Source organism: Aedes aegypti, chromosome 1 (genome assembly GCF_002204515.2).
Source record: "Aedes aegypti strain LVP_AGWG chromosome 1, AaegL5.0 Primary Assembly, whole genome shotgun sequence".
Classification (NCBI taxonomy): Eukaryota; Metazoa; Arthropoda; class Insecta; order Diptera; family Culicidae; genus Aedes; species Aedes aegypti.
This window is the reverse complement of record NC_035107.1, coordinates 163,875,865-163,896,539: the sequence shown is the minus strand read 5'-3', so window position 1 is coordinate 163,896,539 and position 20,675 is coordinate 163,875,865. Positions and strand designations below refer to the sequence as shown.

Sequence of the window (20,675 nt, the reverse complement as noted above, 5' to 3'; positions counted from 1 at the left end):
TTCGCTCTCAAACTTTTTTATTTCAAAAGATAGCGCAACAAAATGTTCTACAATATTGAAGATTATAGAAAATATGAAAGCTTTGTAGAACATCATTTTGTTCTATATCTGATAGTTTTAGAGATATAGCTAACTTTAGAACTTTATGGTCAAGAATCGGTTTTTCCTCAATACTAACGAAAACATCAATTTTTCAGGCCTACTATGTTGTGAAGAGTTTTAGATATGAGCAAAATACACATTTTCTCTGAAGACGTCATACCTCTAAAATTTTCATATGAAAAGATATAAGTGTTTTTGTAGTTTTTTCACCCACTTTTCCAAGCGTAACATTTCAAAATGGCGCAAGTGAAATCAAAAACTTTTACCGTTACTTGAATAAGCATACCTTAAAGTGCATTTTAAGAAAATTTGGTGATAGGTTTTTTTGATTTTCTCTAATAAATGTGTTTTGAATTATCCCTTAATTTTACTTAGAAAACATTTTTTTTCGCCGTCTGGAGATACTTATTCAATTAAAGTCGAATATTTTATAATATATTCATAAAAAATGAATGATTGTTAGCGCGAACAAGAATATTGTAGATGTTTATCATGCCATTTTTTTATAAATATCGGTAATAATTTAACTTTACAGAAAAGTTCGGCCTTTTAATTACCTTGACTTTTCATTATAGAATTTTGTTTACACTAAGTTTCATGGTAACGCCACAAATGCGGTCCAAATTATACATATTGCATATGCACGCTCCTTCAAAGTGTGATAGCATAAGAGTCATCCAAAAATGACGTCCATCAATTGCGGTATTGAAAAAAGCGTGTCAGAGGAGGGAGGGTGGTCCGGAAATCCCAAAAAACGATGGACGTCATATTTAAATCGTCCCATACCGTGTGTGTCATTTAATCCTTATGGTGTATTCGGTGCATCTGATGCGGACGTGTAAATGAATGATCTGATGTGGACGTGTAATTTTATCACACTATTCTACACCCTGCAAATTATGTGACCGTCCACCGTACGACGGGGAAGTGCGAAATATTTTGTACATTCACGATCATTTATCAATAAATTACTGATTCGTAAGTATTGTGCCGCTGCCTATAAATTTCAAGTTAAAAACATTCTAGTTGAATCATCGTGATTTCAATCAACATCGTCAGTCTTAAACTTTGGGCCCATTCACTAATTTCATAATGTTGGAGGGGGTGGGTGGGTGTCCAAAAGGGCCAATTTCAGCGTTATGAAATAAATGAATGAGCCCTTTTTTGGCTGAATAGTGTAAAAATTGTATATATGAGAGAATACATTGCTATTTTGATCCTTTCCTACTTCTCTAATACATATGAGTGGAACCATAAATAAAATTGCTTCTTTAAATGTCGGTTAAATACAGTTTATACACTAAACGACATTATCCCGCACTTAAATTCACAAACAGTTTTGAGTTTTGAAAATTTTATTGCACTTTTTAATCATATAAGCTCAAAAATATTCAAAATCTATCATTATTTGCTTGTAACGGTCATATTAGAAAGTAATATTGAAAATGATAATAAATCTTCGAGATGTTCAGTGGAAAACCAAATTTAGTACTATTCCATTTAATTCGACTAGTCAAGTCTAGTACACGACACTGAAGACGGCAAGTGAGGTCAAAATACGCGTATCTGTCAAAGGAGACAAACTCTAGTGGAATTAAATGGTATTGTGCTCAATTCGGTTTTTTATATACTTATTAAAAATAAGTTCAAAGCTACTAAAAATAAATATATGTACCCCGCTTAAGGTGATTATAAAACGAAACCTAACTTCGAATTTTCAAGAGCACAAGACAGGAGAATCTGACAACAGTTCGCGTTGAAAATCAATCAAATTACTTCCTTGCTGATGGTGACCAGCAATGGGATACATTTTCAACGTGGAGCGCTGTTTGGCTCTCAAGTCTTGTGCTCTTGAAAATTTGAGGTGTGGATTCGTTCTATAATCACCTTAAATGAGGGATTAGTAAAGGTTATAATTAAACGAGCAAAGGTATAGAAAATAAGTAATTTTTAATATGTTTGAGATTTTGATCAAAGGTTTATTTTCCAATGTTCTATTCATACGGAGGCCGAGTGTATATAATTCACATAAATAAGTATTGTCTAGTTCAAAAAACACTTATACAAACTTAAAAAAAGGGAATGCAACTGCATTTGCATTGTCCAATCTAGTGAAAGCTTCAAATTATATTGGCAGGACTTCAGTTAAATTCGTCGATTTTTCCTTCCATTGACGATATTTTATGGCAAAGAACGAATATTTCTGTAATTATTAACGATATGAATTAAAATAGGCATGATAAACATCTACAATATTCTTGTTCGCGCTAACAATCATTCATTTTTTATGAATATATTATAAAATATTCGACTGTAATTGCATAAGTATCTCCAGACGTCGAAAATAAATGTTTTCTAAGTAAAATTAAGGGATAATTCAAAACACATTTATTAGAGAAAATCAAAAAAACCTGTCACCAAATTTTCTTAAAATGCACTTTAAGAAATGCTTATTCAAGTAACGGTAAAAGTTTTTGATTTCACTTGCGCCATTTTGAAATGTTACGCTTGGAAAAGTGGGTGAAAAAACTACAAAAACACTTATATCTTTTCATATGAAAATTTTAGAGGTATGACGTCTTCAGAGAAAATGTGTATTTTGCTCATATCTAAAACTCTTCAGAACATAGTAGGCCTGAAAAATTGATATTTTCGTTAGTATTGAGGAAAAACCGATTTTTGACCATAAAGTTCTAAAGTTAGCTATATCTCTAAAACTATCAGATATAGAACAAAATGATGTTCTACAAAGTTTTCATATTTTCTATAATCTTCAATATTGTAGAACATTTTGTTGCGCTATCTTTTGAAATAAAAAAGTTTGAGAGCGAATTTCGAAAGCGATGAAATTTGGCGCTTAGGACACTTTTGCATATAACGCGCCTTGACCAGACAAACAAATGTTCAGAAGACACCAAAACCCTATCTCTTATATTTTTCAAGTTATTAATTTATTCCACTTAATTTCGTTCCGTGGACCAATGTGCACTGTTGCCTGCCGAACAGTTGGTGAAGCCTGCTACATGCAAACCAACTTTATGATGATGAATAACAATTTATCCTGACGTCCAATCAAAAAGTGGTCTTCGGCAAAGTTGTAGCTGGGAAGTTTTCACATGAGCTGAGTGTGTTCACTTCTCCATAAAATATTATGACGAAGAAGTAGAGGGCTGAACACAAAATATTGGTGTTTTCCATAGAAATCTCCATATAAACTTCAAATGGTGTGTGCACAACCAAATTCCTTCCGAATCACTTCAAACTTTGGGAGGATGCTATTTACCATAATTAAAATATTTTAAGCATAGGGGAGCTAAAATTTCAAAATTTGCATCACTCTAGTGTCCCATCTCTGTGAACGAAGCGACAATTACAAATTATTCCAAGGAATACAATTTCCGTTACTATAAGTTAAAACTGGTTTATGGACAAAAGGTCGAAAGGACAAAAGGACGAAAAATAAAAAAGAAGGACAAAAAGTCGATAATACTTGTTTCAAGGAAGGAAAAAATCCCATCAATCAAAACATATTCGACCTTTTGTCCTTTCGACCTTTTGTCTTTCGACCTTTCGTCTTTTCGACGTTTTGTTTTTCGACCTTTTGCCCATAAACCCATTATAACTTATGGACCAATGCACGAGTTCACTAATTTGACGTTTGAGCGGTGCCGAATTCACTCGTTGCCATGGTCACGTAAATAACAGGGCACCGCTCAAACGTCAAACAGTGAACTCGTGCATCGGTCCATATTGCTGTTTGCATTTGAGCTGCAAAGCTTGACTAAACATCCTCCAAATGCGGTAACACAAAACAATCAAAGGACACCTAGCAACGATATTCTAAATCACCGCCGACCTAGCAAGAAAAATGCATCTTTGACATCGCATTTCTTGTGGAAAATCTTACCGCGTATGGTGTTCCCGCATTTGATTTGAATTTCAAATACACACAGCAATAGTAACGAAAATTATATTCCTTGGAATAATTTTTAATTGTCACTTCGTTTTATACAATCCCGTGCCATATCTGACTTGGTATTGAGCTAAACGAAACTTTTTCATATTTCTTTTGTTTCGTTATTCTCAGTCCTAGAAGTTGCGTGCAACACCTCGCCTTATATCAGCATGAAAAATGTGCATATCGTTTATCCTTAGCATGCATAGAACTATCGGGACTGAATGAATTTCGCCAGAAACTGCGCACATAGGAGTACGTATCTTACTCTCGACACTTTCGATTTACTTCGTCATAGAGGTTTTCTGAAATTAGTAAAACTTGATATTGATAATTAAATGTTTTGCATCAACGTGCATATAACAGATGAGATTTAGACAATTCGATCAAAAACTTGTAGAGTATATCATAGCGATGCCGAAGTAGTGCATAACCTTACAGAAAGTTAAAGCAATGAGAAACGATATTTTATTTGCGTTGCCATTGAATGTCCCACGCAATATCGGAAGGAGATATGGTGGATCGAATTTCTTACCCAACTAAGGTAAGCCCAATTTATACGCTTTGTCGTCGACGACGTTAGCAATAGTTTGAATGCTACCATCAGAAGACGTAGGGGAGCATACCGCAATATCTCTCCATGGGGACGAAACGCTTTTATGATCGGTTTGGTTGTAACAAAAGAAACATTCACATACCCTTATCTAATTTATTATTCTACAAAATTCATAAATAACAATTTTTGTATTTTATATAGCATTATGCAAATAAAGTTTATTGTAACCGATAGGTCAGTTTGTGATTTGTGCTTGAAAATTGAAGATGTAGACGACTCAATTCACCATAAAGATATTTACTTAAATAGAGCGGTATGACCTCACGCTCCCCTACAGACGCCACGCTATTGCAAATCCGCTCTTCGTGTGGATTTTCCTATTTTGGAGTCTTGTGTGCACAAAATCAGCCAATGGCAGCCAACTTTTTTTTTCTCTAAAATATAAAAATTCAATTTATTTTATTGTTTTCATATTTGATTCGGCTTTTCGACGTTCTCCGGGCAGGGACGCCGTGAAAGTATAGTGTTGGATTGATATTTGTTAGCTCAATCCCTATGAAGCCAGTGAAGAGAGCCAATAGCATACAAATAGATGGCAGCATGGGGCCTACGATGAAATCTCGTAGTGATTGGTTAAATCAGGTTCCAATGCATTCGTAGGTCGTATTGCTTCAGGGTGAAGACGAAAACGGTCGACAGCTGAAATTACGAACAAAATCGAATAACAAGCAGCTAGTAATGGTGCAGAAAACAGTACATGCCGTGATTTACGGTTTGAATATGTGGTTCGAGAATAGTGTTGTTTACAACTATTTTCAGAGCAGCACAAATATGATGTCAAACAAACTAATTGTTGTTATAATGATGATATCAGACATTTACGCATAACGGGTGATAACAAAGAATGAACATGTTTTAAGATAGGACTCTAGAGTATAATTTGTTATATCATTGGCAAGTTTGTTGACTAACATGAATGGCCTCTTATTTTCTTCATAGTAATCTATGATATTGTGTAATGGGGAGTCTCGTAGCCTGAGGTTACGCTTTTGCTTCGTAAGCGGAAGGTCGTGGGTTCGATTCCCAATCCTCCCACACAAAAAACTCCGTCCAGCCACCTGAAAACGCCGCACGAAGGACTGTGTATTGGGGAACACATCCATCCTTCGTCAGTATCGGATGGTGACTGAGACACACTGACCCTCTTTGTAGACTGTTGCGTCACACGACACATATACATGGCAAAATGAACCACCGCACACCAATAGACTTCGATATGGACATGGATTGGACCAACGGCAGCACTCTCCTCTACCTGCTCGGTATGAGAGAAATAGCAATAAGAACTAGGATATAAATAGATTCTGTATATATGATCCTCGGCATAGTAGTGGCCAAGTGCACGGAGTGCCTAACAAATAAAAGTAAGGAAAAAAAATGATATTGTTAAACTAAAACATGCCACGAGGTTTTATTTCACATGGAAGGAATCCCCCGGAAAAATAATTCAGTGAGTGATTGACGTGTCGATACACTAAAACCAGCGCCATTATCTGTATGTATGTGTACAGTTAATAGACATTACCTCAGACAGCGCCAGCTTGGAGGCCATGTGTGAAAAGCTACAGTATTGGACAAAACATTTGCAACTTTTTCGATTTTCCATACAAGATGACCAACTTTGATAAACTATATCTCGGTTATTTATGGACCGATTTGAATGAAATTTTCACAGAATATCAGACATAACTTGAATTTTAACCTTTTCTTTTGAGTGATTTTTCCAATCACAAATTGAAAAGCAGTGACGGTTTGACTAAAGTGAATTTTTTGACGATTTTTTATAATTGACATAACTAAACATATTGAAGGAATAGCTTCATGGTATCTTCAGCAAAGTTGTAGATTTTGACGAGATGAATAAGTTTGCTGAAGACAGTTTTTGTGTAGGGCTATCAGATTTTGAGATAAAAAGTTTTGAATTTTTCGTCAAAAATTACACTTTACTCAAACTGTTATTACTTATAAACTTGTGATTGGAAAAATTATTCAAAAATATATGTTAAAATTCAAGTTTGAAACTTTCTTTTGACCCCGGGAGAATATTGCGCCGTCCCAGACGAGGACGTGCCTAAGCCCCAAGCTGCTGGTACTAGCCAACGGCAGCTTCCAGGGTGGGCACCGAAGGCCTCTTTTGCCTCCCGGGTCCCAGGGCGTTATTGGGTGGGGGAGTTTTCGGCGGGGAAGTCCTGAAACAAAATTTTGTCAGCAATTACCTTATATTTTCTCTTCTGGGGGTCGTCGTACAGCGGAGTGATGCGACAAGTCGAATACAGGCCCCGCTTACCGGTGGTGGGCGGGCGGATGATAACAAGTGGGCCTGGAGTGTGGCTGGAGAGTGGCCGATGATGTTGCCGGACGCTGGCCGAGTGAATACTCTGCGAAGAACTTTCGAGGTCGTTCTGGTTGCCGTGGAGCAATACCGAATTGGTTGGAGAGCCCAATAACGTTGCAGGGGTGATCGTGGAGCGGAGCCCAACGGACAACCGTCCACGTGTCTGGATGCTGCTTGCCGGGAAGCCGGAAAGTGGCCAAGTAATTCCAACGAAAACCGGCGAAATATCCGTTGGGCTGTCGGGGAACGGCTTGAAAGCGATTGATGACGAATTTGGCGCGGGATTGCAACTGACGGAGCCACTGGAAGCGTGGAACGGCCCAGCGGCGGTAGTTGGAAGGTGAGACAGCCGACCTTCGGACCGTAACAAACGTGGTGTCGTTTCAACAGAAAATGAACGGTTCACTCTTTTCCTGGCCTTGTCGAGGAGGTTTTACGGGCCTGGAGGAAGCTTTCGGCCCTAACGCACAGGATGTGTGCGATTCTACTTGCACCACCGTAATACGCGCTACTTTGGAGGTTGTCTTCTATAACTTCTGTCCGCTGGAACGAGCTTCTGTAGACTGATCCCGAACCTTCTCACACATCGCACTCTTAGCCCCAATCGTCCGATCTTCTCTCTCAAAATTGTTCACTCTCCGTGTTTCCGCCCACATCGCCACCCACTTCAGACTATTGCTCAACTTCACCGCCCAAGATGTCTATTGGGTGGCATTAGGTCAACTCGCCGACGCCCCCTCATTTAAATTGAACGTTAGTCTATCTATATAATATTTGGCCCTACATCCCCACTCTTTTTATCAAGTTACCATTCGGTAACATCCCCCTCTGGTCAGGGTAGCAAAAAACTAATATACATTTTTTTTGCTTAACAAATGAATTAATGTTAAAGAAAACTGAACAAAACTCTGAGAACAGAAACATAACATTTAAACATAACAGGCCAAACCACTGGCTAACCGTAACAAAACTCACATCTTTTCCGACCACAACGCTGGTGTCGAAGGACTATATGGTCAAAACCTTCAACTGTCCACTCTGTCTGTACCTCTCCTACACCCCTGCACTTCTAGCTGTGGCCATCTAAACAAAGCTCTACCATTCCACACTATCTTTCCGTGCTATCGCGATTATGCCGTGGTCTACATCACAAAACCGGAACCGACTGTCACGCGGGACAGTTCTGATTCGAACGAAGTAATAAACAATACTGCCGAACGGTCGACAATCAACAAAACTGGCTATCAAATGTTTGACTTGAACAATAGTAGTCTGATTATGTACTGAGTACGAGGACATACAAAAGGTTTTATTACTCTGAAGTACATACGGGTAACAATAAAGATGATGCTATGTAACAATGCAACAATGAACATGGATACGAATTCAAACGTATAACAGTTTCCGACTTGCTGTCGATCAGCTATAGGGTCAGTCAGTTTAAAATCTGGCCGTAGTTCTAATTTGGCTCTCGTTCAATTAAGAACAAGACCAGCGCGCGCGAGTTTGATTTTTTTTTCCGTTATTGGAGGACGTCTCCCCCTAGTTACCGAGCTGACTCATATATTCTCCTATCCTTCAATAATTCCCTTTTGCCGATATATCGTCGTGATTAGCCCCGCGGAAAGCTTATATCCGAGAATCAGAGGTAACGGGACGGAAGGTACGGATTCCAAATGAGCCAGAAAAGGTCGTGAATTTTTGAATTAATCGCATTGAATATTTCAGATTTCACTTCCAGAGACTGGAAACCTTACTCCCCTTTTCATCGAACTGATCGTCCACACGCAAACGTGTGCTAATGACCGGATTTTAAAAGATTGGCTGGCCATACGCCGATATTGCGGCCCTGGCTATCTATCAGCTCGTATGACGATGACCCGTGCCGCGCAATCACCGTGCAAGGTAAATATGGAGCGCCGAGTTTGCATTATAAAACTCACTAGCGTTGGACAACTTGGTATTCCTTTTGAAAACCGCGTCACCACAGCGAATGGTTTAGCGGGCCTACGGGTTCGTAAATTGTAGGTTTTAGAAGAAATGTTATGCGCTTTTTGGAGTTGTTTATGCACCAGTGCATACAGCTGGGGATTTTGTTCCTTTACTCGTACGGCCCTTTCCCTCAGGGTCGATTCTTCTTCGCTCTCAAACCTAGAATGATCGGTACCTTTGAGTACGATTTCTTCCCCCTTTGCTACGCGAAACGGGGTATAGCCGGTCGACGAGTGGATCGTGGAGTTAATCACAACCTCGATCTCAGACAGTCGAGAGTCCCACGTCCTTTGATTGCTTCGGGCGTATGATCGGATGGCGGTGTTGATTACACGATTCACGCGCTCAACGGGGTTAGCTTGCGAGTGGTATCGTGAAGTAAGCCACTGTTGAACCTCAAATCGATGCATTAGATCGCGAAATTCACGGGATGTGAATGTCGTTGCATTGTCTGTGAGCACAATTGCTGGCACGGAATTCCGGTAAAACCAGTGGTCTACCAATACTGAGCTCAAAGCCTTGGCAGAAATGCTTGAGAAAGCATGAAGTTGAACCCATTGGCTAAAAAGATCTAATGTGACAAGAATATATTGCTTACCGCTGGTTGAGCGTGGGAGGGGTCCAATGAAGTCAAGGGCAATTATTTGCCATGGACGACTGGCCTCCCGCATATCACCCATAAGCGGTGTGGTGGAAGAGTTAGGGGGTTTGATTTGCTTACATTCGGTACATTTCCGGACGTATTCTCAGACATCTCGATACAAATTTGGCCAGAAAAATCTCTGGCGGATTTTTCCAACGGTCTTATCCACTCCGATATGGAGCATATGGTCATGATTCGATTTTATGATTTCCTTGCGTGTCTCCGGGCTAGGAAAAATTTTCCAATCAAACCGGTGATCAGCCAGATCATCATTGAAAGCGTATTTTAAAAGTAGCCCATTGTGAATACGAAAATCAGGATATTCTTCTGGAGATTCCTCGACCTGTTTCCTAAGTGCGTTGTACCACTCAGAATCGGATTTCTTGGATATGACCATCACGCTTCTCGACAGGGCGTCCGGGACAACATTTTCTCTACCTCGGCGATGGACTATAGTCATATCGTAGTTCTGAAGGGCCAAGCTCCACCGACTGAGACGCGATGAGGTTCTCCATTTCGATCTCATTATAAACGTTAGTGCCGAGGAATCCGTTACGAGGACAAAATGACTGCCCTCTAGATAACCTCGAAAATGCTCTATGGAGAGAAGAGCTGCTAGGCCTTCTTTCTCCGTGGCGTGATACGATCGTTCAGGAGTAGTGAGCTTTTTGGAGAAATACTCTACCACTCGCTCTTGCCCATCCACCTTTTGCGTTAGAACGCCCGCTACAGCGTAATCACTAGCATCGGTGTGCACCATAAACTCGTGATCAAAATTCGGGATAGTCAAGATTGGTGAGGTAATCAATTTCTCTTTTATACTCTGGAAAGCTTCCTCGGCTTCAGGAGTCCATTTCAGAGTCTTCGTCTTTGCTTTAAGAAGCTCTGAAAGAGCAGCGGTAGTCCGGCTATAATCGGCTATGAATCTCCGATAGTAATTAGACATACCTAAAAACCGACGGAGTTTAGTTATGGTCGTTGGTCGTTCATATTCGACTATGTAGAATAAATGAGCTGTGCAAGGTAATACAATAGTAATAAAATTTTGTAAAAACAAGACCTAATTGAATTTTATGTTGGAAATGTGCATAAAAGAAAAGCAAGTTAGTAATAAAATCATCAGACATGAAACTTTACCTTTTCAATTTTAAATCGGAAGAATGACACTCATTCAATAGAAAACGCTGATTATCTTGTTGTTGCGAGGCTAATCACACTAACAAAATTAAAAGGGGCGGAGTATTTGTGTCCAATCCGTAACTATAAAACGAGCACACGAATGAGCCATGTGTCATTCTGTGATTGGACGCCATAGCGAAAGCATCGCTACGAAGCAGCGGCAACAGTAGTGGGTCGATTCCTTCCCCACTCTTCGGCTATAAGAGCAGTAGTGCTAGCTCACTACCGCTCATTCTTCGGTCGGACGTTGTAGCGAAAGCATCGCTACGAAGCAGCGGCAGCAGTAGTGGGTCGATTCCTTCCCCACTCTTCGGCTATAAGAGCAGTAGTGCTAGCTCACTACCGCTCATTCTTCGGTCGGACGTTGTAGCGAAAGCATCGCTACGAAGCAGCGGCAGCAGTAGTGGGTCGAGTCCTTCCCCACAAGAGTTGTTTGGATCAAATATTCTAAAGTTCTGAGTTGCCTATAAGAGTAGTAGTGCTAGCTCACTATCGCTCATTCTTCGGTCGGACGTTGTAGCGAAAGCATCGCTACGAAGCAGCGGCAGCAGTAGTGGGTCGAGTCCTTCCCCACAAGAGTTGTTTGGATCAAATATTCTAAAGTTCTGAGTTGCCTATAAGAGTAGTAGTGCTAGCTCACTATCGCTCATTCTTCGGTCGGACGTTGTAGCGAAAGCATCGCTACGAAGCAGCGGCAGCAGTAGTGGGTCGAGTCCTTCCCCACAAGAGTTGTTTGGATCAAATATTCTAAAGTTCTGAGTTGCCTATAAGAGTAGTAGTGCTAGCTCACTACCGCTCATTCTTCGGTCGGACGTTGTAGCGAAAGCATCGCTACGAAGCAGCGGCAGCAGTAGTGGGTCGAGTCCTTCCCCACAAGAGTTGTTTGGATCAAATATTCTAAAGTTCTGAGTTGCCTATAAGAGTAGTAATGCTAGCTCACTATCGCTCATTCTTCGGTCGGACGTTGTAGCGAAAGCATCGCTACGAAGCAGCGGCAGCAGTAGTGGGTCGAGTCCTTCCCCACAAGAGTTGTTTGGATCAAATATTCTAAAGTTCTGAGTTGCCTATAAGAGTAGTAGTGCTAGCTCACTATCGCTCATCCTTCGGTCGGACGTTGTAGCGAAAGCATCGCTACGAAGCAGCGGCAGCAGTAGTGGGTCGATTCCTTCCCCACAAGAGACATCATGGCTGATCCACAGTACCACGTTGCTGTCCCTCCGCGACCGCTGAAGGCGATGACCAAAAATCACGACAATGGCGCAGGTGGTAGCAGAACATCGGCAGCTCCCATCAGGTAAGTATCGCTGGATCACTCAGACAGTAATATTGAAGGAGCTCTGGTAGTTGAGACAGAGTGTCCAATCGGAACTGTAGGCGAGGCAGTTTCCATTAAACTATGATAGATAAAAGAGCGATACTGTAGACGAGGCAGTATTAAGCTACATTTTGTGATCTCTGGTAGTCGAGACAGAGCATCCTGAAAGCTTGACGTAGAGAAGGTAACGGAAAGTTTTTTTTTCTTTCTTTCTCCTTCGCAGGAAATCAAGCAAGGTTACAAAGAAAATGCTGATGGAAGAATTGGAGGCAGTCAAATCCGAATTGGCTAGCATCAGATCCGAAAGAGAAACCGCTTCAGAGGCGAGTACCGAGAATAGTTCAAGACCCAGCGAAGTTTTTGGGTCGAACCAAGCTTTGGAAAACGAGTCCTTATTGAGCACGATGAGTAATATGTCTCTCGGTTCCCTGAACATCCCCGAATGCAAACCTTCAGAGGGAGAAACCGATGTGGATAAGATGGCCTACGAGCATTGGAAAGAGATTCTTGCCGCGTCATTCAATTTGATGCGCGCATCTGACGAGCGGGCCAAGATGGATATCTTTCGGATCAAAGCCGGTCCAAAATTGTTGGAAATAATGAAAGGAACGTCGTCTACACCGGAGATGCCCAATGAACGCATCAAACCCTACTCCAACGCTATCGCCCGGCTTGATCACTATTTCGGATCGAGAAATTACATTATCGGACAGCGTGGAAAGCTACTGAATATGGTACAACGTGCTGGGGAATCAAACATTTCCTACGTTAGGCGCGTGGCGGCGGCTGCAAAACTCTGCGACTATAAGTCTGAAGAAGAGATGGAGGCTGTGGTGCGAACCCTACTCAAGGGCGCCTCTGATAGTCGTGTTCGTGTGCTGGCTCAGCGGAATTGGACTAGTCAGGGGGACATCAACAGCCTGATTGCAATGGTCCGAGACCGTGAAATGGAATTATTCAACGAGGAAGAGTACCAAAAGATGAACCGCCAGCAACGTGCGACTGTTGCTGCAGTTGTGCAATACGATGATGTGCGATCACAGCCTCGTCGAGGGCCATCGAGATTCAGGGGCGTTCAACGTGGAAGAGGATCATTCCGGCGAGGACAGGGTAGCTTCCAAGGGCCCTCTCGACGTGCTTGCTGGAGATGTGCTAGCATCTATCACGACCCTTCCGTTTGTCCGAGTCTCGACAAGGTGTGCCATAGTTGTAAACAGCGCGGACATTTGGCTCGCACTTGTTCGAACCAGCCTCAAATTAAGGCGGGGCAGAAACGTCCGCCCAGTGATCCAGAAGAGGAGGTACCGAGGCCAAAAATTGCAGCCATCAAGCAGAGCGGCGAAGAAGAGGACGAAAAGGTACCAGACCATGCTGATCTTGAATGAACAAACATGAAGAAAAATCAATTTGAATTATTTTGTTAATCATTCGTGGTGTTTTTTGGGTTATTGTAGGAAAACTCACTGATTTTGGAAATAAACGTTTATGTTTTCTCTCTATTAACACGAAATAAAAAAAATGGTTTGTATTTCTGAAAATTTCAATGATTTTTCATTACAATTGTCCGAGAAGTATCTCGCTTTCTCTTAGAAGAGTTGGGATGTGTCATTGATAAGCTATGAAATTGACAGGATGCGTTCCCAAAAAACATCAAGGAATGAGAGACAAAATATGTTCAGTAAGAAAGTTTGAAGAATATTTTCTGTATGGTATTCAATTTCAGGAACCAGGATGTTTGAGAGTCGAACGATTATCTGATGAGGTACATTCGGAAAAGATTAATTGTGAAATATCAACGGTTGATATTCCGTCTGAAGAAGATGCATACGTCGTCGGCCATATAGCCGGTACACGTGTGGTTTTCTTTATCGACTCTGGAGCCCAAGTGAATACCGTTACACGAAAAACGTTGGATAAGATACTGAGCAATCCGTCTAAAACGAATAAATTGTTCGATTTAAGTTACAAATCGGACAAAACTTTGCGTGCTTACGCTTCACATGGGGAGATTCATGTGATTGCCACGTTTTCGGCGAAACTGTATGTATCTCAAGATAGGCCAGTCTGTCTGGAAAAATTTTACGTCGTAGAAGAGATGAGATCATTATTGAGTTTTGGAACAGCAGCTAGATACAGCTTATTGGATATTGGATTGAGAGTGCCCGTTGGCGGATTTGGCAATATCTGGAAAATTGAACTTGCAATGGTGAAAGGATTGATAACCTCGATTACCAAGGAATTTCCAAAATTTAACGTTCCACCGGTGTTGTTGTATTACAACAAAGATATGCCTCCTGCGAGAAACGTGTATACTCATATACCTCCAGGATTCAAGAGATTGGTGCAGTTGAAACTCAACGAGCTTTTAGCGTCTGGAATCATTGAACCAGTATCAGACGACATGGATCGTTCCTTTTGCTCATCACTACTGGTTGTGCCTAAAGGCAAAAATGATATACGCTTGGTTGTTGATTTAAGAGGCCCAAACAAGTGTATCTACCGGACGCCGTTTAAAATGCCCACTTTTGAGTCGATATTAATGGAACTACATGGAGCAAAATGGTTCTCTACTATTGATCTCAAAAATGCTTTCTTCCACGTCGAATTGGATGAGCGCTGTCGACATTTGACCAACTTTTTCTCTGGAGATGGGCTGTACAGATGTCGGCGACTTCCATTTGGCCTGTGTAACGCCCCGGACATATTCCAGGAGATCATGCAGTCAGTTATTCTGTCTGGTTGCAAAGGTACGGTAAACTATTTAGACGATGTACTAATATTTGGAGCGACTAAGGAAGAACATGATGCGAATTTAAAGGAAGTTTTGAAGCGTCTGGAAGACCATAATGTGAGCATAAATCAGAACAAATGCTTGATAAGCCAAAATGAAGTGCCGTTCCTTGGTTTCCATCTATCCGCTGCGGGATGGAGCGTAGAAGACGAGAAGATTCGTGCAATTCAGAACTTTCGGAAGCCAGAGAGCCAGGATGAAGTTAGGAGTTTCCTTGGCTTGATTAATTATATTGATAGATTCATTCCTAATCGAGCGGACAAAACATGGCAATTGAGGGAGCTAGCTCGAGCGGATCAGTTTTATTGGTCAGAGGATTTAGATCGGGAGTTTGAATACCTTACTCATACCGCTTGGACGAAAATCAAGACCTTAGGGTACTATAACCAGACCGACAAAACTGAGCTTTACGTCGATGCCTCACCGCACGGTCTGGGCGCGGTCCTAGTCCAATTTGATAGAGAGTCCAACCCAAGAGTAATTGCGTGTGCCTCTAAGGCGTTATCCCCGACGGAGCAGAAATATCCTCACACCCAAAAAGAGGCTTTAGCCATGGTATGGGGAGTGGAGAGATTTTCAAATTATTTGCTGAGTACCACTTTTAAGATTCGTTCTGATGCCAGATCCAATGAATTTATATTTGGCGGCATGCATAGAATTGGGAAAAGAGCCATCTCACGTGCGGAAGCATGGGCGCTCCGTCTACAACCGTACGATTTCTCAGTTGAGAGCATTCCTGGAGATACGAATATAGCAGATGCATTATCAAGGCTAGTGATCGCTACCAAACCAGTCGAGTCTTTTGATGATTCATCTGAGGATCACTTACTGTTCGTGCTGGATACTGAGAATATAGAAATGAACTGGAATCAGATAGAAACGGAGGCAGAAGTTGACAAGGAACAGATTGAAATTCGTGAATCTCTGGAGTCTGGAATTTGGAACAAAGAAATGCGAGCATATGAATGTCACGCTAAGTTCCTGCGTGTCTTAGGATCATTAATTTTCAAAGAGGAACGCGTGATACTTCCTACGAATTTGAGAATGAAGGCAGTTGAATTGGCTCATCAAGGACATATGGGTGCAGCATCAATGAAACGGATCCTCCGAAACCATTTCTGGTGGCCTGGAATGAGTAAAGAGGTACAAAAATACATAAATGGATGTGAAACTTGCTTAAGATTGTCAAAGAAAAATGCACCAATCCCACTTACAAGTAGACAGCTGCCACAAGGGCCCTGGGAAATTTTGCAAGTGGATTTTTTCACGGACAAAGATTTCGGATTGGGTGAATTTTTGGTATTGGTTGATACCTACTCCAGATTTATACAGGTGGTTGAAATGAAAACCATGGACGCCGACACAACCAATGCAGTTCTGTCCAAGATATTCGAAGTGTGGGGCTATCCCTTAGCAATCCAGAGTGATAATGGCCCTCCGTTCCAGAGCGATAAATTTGTAAGAACATGGGAAGACCGAGGCGTCAAAATCCGTAAGTCTATCCCATTAAGCGCTCAGTCAAACGGAGCTGTGGAAAGACAGAATAGTGGCATTAAGAAGGCTTTAGCAGCATCTCGATTAGACGGTACAAACTGGAGAAAAGCATTGGAGCAGTACGTCCATACCCACAATAAAATTCGGCCGCTATCTCGTCTAGGAGTTACCCCCTTCGAACTATTAGTTGGTTGGAAATTCCGGGGTACCTTTCCTAGTCTTTGGGACTCCAACTCTACAGATACGCTGGATCGCACGGATATTCAACAAAAAGACGCAGAATCGAAACTCCAAAGCAAGAAATATGCTGACATGCGCAGGGGCGCTCAGTATTCAGATATAAAAGTAGGAGATACTGTGCTGTTAGCACAACAGAGGAAACAAAAATCGGATCCGACATTTTCAGCGGAAAGATACACTATCATTGCAAGAGAAGGAGCGAAGGTTGTCCTTCGTAGCGACAGAGGCGTTCAGTACTCACGCAATGTCCAAGATGTAAAGAAAGTTCCAGATTGTCTGAAGGAACCCGTAGATGGCACGATGATTGATGAAAGTACAAATGATTCGTGTAAAACAGATGTGGATCTCGATGGAAGCTTACCTGCAATCGAAGTGAACTCTGGAGCAGTTGAAGAGGAGGAGCGGCCAAGGAGGACAATTAAGAAACCAAATAGGTTCAAGGATATGGTGCTTTACTATATCTTTTAAAATAATTACAGGTAATAATTTCAAATATTAAAAAAAGCGTACAGTTATAGTTGTTCTCTCTTTTTTAATAGATTCATCCTACGACGACACTTATTGGATTCCGGATTTGAGCAAGCCTATAGCTACTGAATGGAGGAGTATGAAACAATGTAGTGATACTAATGGAAATGGTAAAGAGTAATTACAACAAAATTAAAACATGGTAGAAAATTACTAATGTTTTCTTCATTGAATAGGTTCATCGTACGGCAACAACTATTCGATCCTGGGTTGGAGCTCGTCTGAAACATTCAAATGATTTTTATCGATATGATTCAAAATATAAGAATTACGACATTGTAATAGAAAAAAAAAGAACAGAATATATGATTGCAATACAAAATAAACAAAATGGAGCTAGTAATTAGAACACTTTATAAATTTTGAACAAGAGTAGAGGTGAAGAGTATTGTAGAATAAATGAGCTGTGCAAGGTAATACAATAGTAATAAAATTTTGTAAAAACAAGACCTAATTGAATTTTATGTTGGAAATGTGCATAAAAGAAAAGCAAGTTAGTAATAAAATCATCAGACATGAAACTTTACCTTTTCATTTTAAATCGGAAGTATGACACTCATTCAATAGAAAACGCTGATTATCTTGTTGTTGCGAGGCTAATCACACTAACAAAATTAAAAGGGGCGGAGTATTTGTGTCCAATCCGTAACTATAAAACGAGCACACGAATGAGCCATGTGTCATTCTGTGATTGAACGCCATAGCGAAAGCATCGCTACGAAGCAGCGGCAACAGTAGTGGGTCGATTCCTTCCCCACTCTTCGGCTATAAGAGCAGTAGTGCTAGCTCACTACCGCTCAAAGGGACGAATGACCTTCGGGTTAAAGTCCCTCTCAAACAACAACAACAACAACACTACCGCTCATTCTTCGGTCGGACGTTGTAGCGAAAGCATCGCTACGAAGCAGCGGCAGCAGTAGTGGGTCGATTCCTTCCCCACTCTTCGGCTATAAGAGCAGTAGTGCTAGCTCACTACCGCTCATTCTTCGGTCGGACGTTGTAGCGAAAGCATCGCTACGAAGCAGCGGCAGCAGTAGTGGGTCGATTCCTTCCCCACTCTTCGGCTATAAGAGCAGTAGTGCTAGCTCACTACCGCTCATTCTTCGGTCGGACGTTGTAGCGAAAGCATCGCTACGAAGCAGCGGCAGCAGTAGTGGGTCGAGTCCTTCCCCACAAGAGTTGTTTGGATCAAATATTCTAAAGTTCTGAGTTGCCTATAAGAGTAGTAGTGCTAGCTCACTATCGCTCATTCTTCGGTCGGACGTTGTAGCGAAAGCATCGCTACGAAGCAGCGGCAGCAGTAGTGGGTCGAGTCCTTCCCCACAAGAGTTGTTTGGATCAAATATTCTAAAGTTCTGAGTTGCCTATAAGAGTAGTAGTGCTAGCTCACTATCGCTCATTCTTCGGTCGGACGTTGTAGCGAAAGCATCGCTACGAAGCAGCGGCAGCAGTAGTGGGTCGAGTCCTTCCCCACAAGAGTTGTTTGGATCAAATATTCTAAAGTTCTGAGTTGCCTATAAGAGTAGTAGTGCTAGCTCACTATCGCTCATTCTTCGGTCGGACGTTGTAGCGAAAGCATCGCTACGAAGCAGCGGCAGCAGTAGTGGGTCGAGTCCTTCCCCACAAGAGTTGTTTGGATCAAATATTCTAAAGTTCTGAGTTGCCTATAAGAGTAGTAGTGCTAGCTCACTATCGCTCATTCTTCGGTCGGACGTTGTAGCGAAAGCATCGCTACGAAGCAGCGGCAGCAGTAGTGGGTCGAGTCCTTCCCCACAAGAGTTGTTTGGATCAAATATTCTAAAGTTCTGAGTTGCCTATAAGAGTAGTAGTACTAGCTCACTATCGCTCATTCTTCGGTCGGACGTTGTAGCGAAAGCATCGCTACGAAGCAGCGGCAGCAGTAGTGGGTCGAGTCCTTCCCCACAAGAGTTGTTTGGATCAAATATTCTAAAGTTCTGAGTTGCCTATAAGAGTAGTAGTGCTAGCTCACTATCGCTCATTCTTCGGTCGGACGTTGTAGCGAAAGCATCGCTACGAAGCAGCGGCAGCAGTAGTGGGTCGATTCCTTCCCCACAAGAGACATCATGGCTGATCCACAGTACCACGTTGCTGTCCCTCCGCGACCGCTGAAGGCGATGACCAAAAATCACGACAGACTATAGGCCTAATATTCTCGGGATTCACCCGCAATCCTTGGGAAGACAAGATATAGCCGAGAAACGGTATTTCTTCCAGACAAAAGTGAGACTTCTCCAACTTAATTGATAAGTTGGCCTCGCGCAATCGCCTTGCAACCTCTTCGAGCAACCGTACGTGTTCTTCGAATGTCTCTGTCACTATGACGATGTCGTCTAAGTAGACAAAGACATACGGTTCCAGTGCACCCTGACCTAATACCCGGTTCATCAACCTGGCCAACGTAGCCGGGCTGTTGACTAAACCAAATGGTAGGCGGGTGAACTGGAACATCCCCTTTCCTTGCACACTGAACGAACAATATTTGCGTGATTCTCGCGCCAGAGGGATCTGCAGGAACGCCTCTGAAAGGTCGATAGTTGATAAGTAACGCGCTCGTGGAAGGCGACTGAGTATTCGTCCAGGGTGCGGAAGGGGATAAGCGTCACGTACGGTTCGCTCGTTGAGTTTGCGAGCGTCCAGACAGAGACGAATTGCCCCGGATTGTTTGCGTATAGGCACAATGTTAAGGGACCAGTCCGAATTTGATTCCTCTATAATCCCTCGGTCAAGTAACCTTTCTAGCTCAACGAACAAACCTTCTTGGATTTTCGGGGCGATGGGATATGGGTATAATCGTACGGGCTTAGAGTTCTTGAACTCGTCCATGAGTACGATTTGATGCTCACACCAGTGAGTAGTGTCCAATGATTCTCCTGTAGCAACTATGAAGATCTTCTTGGTCTGTTCCAAGATTTCTCGTTGCTCAGCGGTCAGGCATTCTCTGGGTGATTCTAGAGTCGGTATGGACTCCGTCGAAACAGAGGTAATGGAAGCGATGGCGGGGTAGATTCCGAAGATTCGCCAAAAATCCATGCCACAAATACATTCTTTGGTCAACTCAGGTGCAACTAAAGTCGACAAGACCCTGGTTTTTTCATTGAATGTATACGGAACAAGGACTTCTCCGATAACTTGCAATTGTGATCCATCCGCTGTTAGTAGCTCGACTGGATCAGCAGGCTCTCGGATTTGAATTCGTCGGAACTTGTCGAATAAAGACTGATTTATAAAGGTCAAATTGCTTCCACAATCAAGGAGAGCAGTGACTTGCACATCAAATATTTTAATATTGACGTGGGGCCGATCGTCTTGAAAGTAATTGAGAGTGATTTTGTGTATTTGAGATGGAGTCGTTTCTTCAACCCCGCCTATTCCGGGACAAAAAGCGCCGCCTGGAAGAGGTGGAATGCCAAGAGATGGAGTTGCTGTACCGTTCTCAAGAAACGCGGAAGTTCTATCAGAAGCTC

General features: G+C 42.0%; 1 protein-coding gene and 1 long non-coding RNA gene across 3 annotated transcripts in view; one reads left to right on the top strand and one right to left on the bottom strand.

Annotated features, from left to right (window-relative positions):
* The window catches only part of LOC5569913 (serine-rich adhesin for platelets), a 1,178,520-nt gene that overhangs the window by 566,157 nt on the left and 591,688 nt on the right, over positions 1-20,675 (bottom strand). The gene's annotated exons all lie outside the window — the stretch shown is intronic.
* On the top strand, positions 16,835-17,685 carry LOC110679048. The gene is made up of 3 exons (XR_002502166.1): positions 16,835-17,141; positions 17,202-17,300; positions 17,367-17,685. It is a non-coding gene; the product is annotated as an uncharacterized LOC110679048 (long non-coding RNA).